The 2,500-nt window shown below is 74.4% G+C and overlaps 1 non-coding gene across 1 annotated transcript; it reads right to left on the bottom strand.

Moving 5' to 3' along the window:
• Positions 1–514: 514 nt before the first annotated feature.
• LOC133628145 (5.8S ribosomal RNA) lies at positions 515–667 on the bottom strand. The gene has a single exon (XR_009820580.1). It is a non-coding gene; the product is annotated as a 5.8S ribosomal RNA (ribosomal RNA).
• Positions 668–2,500: the final 1,833 nt, after the last annotated feature.

Raw genomic sequence — 2,500 nt, 5'->3', positions numbered from 1 at the left:
ACGCTACGATCCGCGGCCGCCCACCCGCGGCGCGGCGGCCGAAGCGGGGAGGAGAGACAAGGAGGAGAGACGGGCGCGACGGGAAAAAGCGAAGGGTGGGGGCAGGCGCGCACGCCGCCCCATCCCCGCCACACCCGTTACCGCGTCCCCGGCGCACGCACGCGCGCGCGGCAGCACGGCACGGTACCGCCGCGGTACCCACCCGCAGACAGCCGCCCGCGCGGGAGGCCGGGGGCGAGGCCCGCGCCTCGCCCCCCGAACACCTTCTCTCTCTCTCCCCACCGCCGCGCCGGGCCCGACCGGCCCGAACGACACCCTGGCGGCCCCGGCGGGACGAACTCCGTCCAGCAGGCGCTCCGGGAGCGGGGAGCTTCGGAGCGCTCCCCGAGTCTCGATTTAGGGGGACGAAGGCCCGCCGACGGGGACCTGCGAGGCAACCCCAGCCGCGCCGCTGCCACCGCTGCCCCTCGCTGCTTGCCAGGGGCGGCGGCTCAGCCGGCGATTGATCGTCAAGCGACGCTCAGACAGGCGTAGCCCCGGGAGGAACCCGGGGCCGCAAGTGCGTTCGAAGTGTCGATGATCAATGTGTCCTGCAATTCACATTAATTCTCGCAGCTAGCTGCGTTCTTCATCGACGCACGAGCCGAGTGATCCACCGCTAAGAGTTGTCTGGCTTTCGGCACCGCCCCACGCGCGCGGGGGAGCCGGGGACCGCTCACACGGAGCGGCCCCCTTTTGAGGATGGGCCTCACCGCCCGCGGCCCCGCTCGCTGGCTCGCGCCAGCCCAGCCAAGGCCGCAGCGGAGAGGCCACGCCTCGCGTGACCGTACGAACACAAGCGGAGAAGGAAAAAAAGGAGCGAGAAAACTCCGAAGGGCGAGGGAGGGGAGCCCGCGCTCCCGACCGACCCCCCCCAGGACCTGGGGGGGAGAAGCACACCTCGGGAGATCCCTTCGGAGGCGGCCCAGGCGCCCGGGCTCGGCCCGGCCTCCACGCGGAGGCGGCGGCAACGTCCGACCCTGCCCGACTTTGCCCAACCTCGACCGGGAAAAAACGGCCGCCCCCGCGGCACCGCGCTAACGACAGCCAGGCTCTTCCCTCCACCGTGGCTCGCCGACACGCGCCGGCGGCTCCGCCGCCGCGCCAACGCCACAAGGTGGCGAGCCCCCGGAGCCCGAAACGGCGGCGCGCCCGACCGCACGGCCGCCTCCTCGCACGGAGGCCCGCCGCCGGGACGGAACGGCACGCACCTGTCCCCGGCCACTGCCGTCGACGCTTCTCGCCTCGGCCCTCTCCTCTCTCTTCTCCGGGAGAAAGACGGACGCGCGCTCAGACGGAGGGCAGCCGCCCGCCCCCCGCGCTTCCGCACGGAGACCGGGACGGGGAATGCCTCCGACTGCACGCGGCCGCTTCACCCGGAAACGGCAGGGACAGGCGGCGTGGAAGTGACGAACGGGGGACACCGGGGCCGGGACGGCCGCCGCCGGCGACGAGCGACCGGCCGAAGGATCGGCAGGCCGAGCGCGTCGCGCCGCCACCGCCGGGCCCGAGGGCACCGCGCCCTGGACGCCAGCTGGCGGAAGGAAACCAACCGAGAGCGCTCGCCGAGGCGGGGAAGCAAGAACGGAGCGCAGCGCGGCACCCCGAGGCGCCGTTCCCGGCGAACCCCTTTCCCCCCCGCCTCAGCGGCGAGGGGGAGCGACGGGGAATCGCCAACCCCGCGGCAGAGGAGCCCGCGCTCCAAGCCGGGGACGCCCGCTTCGAGAGGAAGGCAGGCCGGGCACGGCCGACCGCACCGCGGTCTCGCTGCGCCGAGACCGGACCGCGGAAAGGGGGGGGCAGGAGGACCCCTCCCCGGCACGACCGTCCCGCGGGGACGAGCGCGGGCGGGCGGCGGTGGCGGCCGAGACAAGGGCCTACACGGGAGAGACTCCCGCCCCTTACCGAAACGCCACCGTCGTTGGCCCCGCCCGTCCCGACCCCTGCGGGACGCATCGAGCCGCCCGAGTCTTTAAACCTCCGCCCGGCTCCGCGACCGAGGAAAGGCCGCGGAAACGCGGACGCTAGGTACCTGGCCCTGGGGTGAGGGAAACGACCTGAAGGGCCCCGCAGGGGTGCCTCCTCCCGCTGCCACCATCGGGGGGAGCGTCCGCCCGCGGGGGCGCGCCCGACATCCACCGCCATCACCACGGCCTCTTTCCCGGGGCCCGGGGGTTTCCCTCAGTGAGCCCGGCGCTGCGCCCGGGATGAGGGCCGTGGCTCGGGCCGCCCGCTCGCGCGGGACGCGACCCGGCAAGAGAACCTCGCGCGCCAACAGGCGGCATCGGTCACGGCCGAGCGCCTCCGGCCCCCCCCACAAACCTCCTGCCTCGGAAGAGGGAGGAGGAGAGGGGAGGGCGCGGGGGGAAACCCTGCCGTCTCCGTACCCGCCTCGGCGACGCAGCCACCAGCTCCGGAACGCCCGGAAAGCCCTTGGCACCCTCGCACGGCCGGCCACTCG

The sequence above is a fragment of the Colius striatus genome, chromosome 28 (genome assembly GCF_028858725.1).
Source record: "Colius striatus isolate bColStr4 chromosome 28, bColStr4.1.hap1, whole genome shotgun sequence".
Classification (NCBI taxonomy): Eukaryota; Metazoa; Chordata; class Aves; order Coliiformes; family Coliidae; genus Colius; species Colius striatus.
Note: the sequence above shows the minus strand (reverse complement) of the source record. Positions and strands in the feature narration are given on the sequence as shown.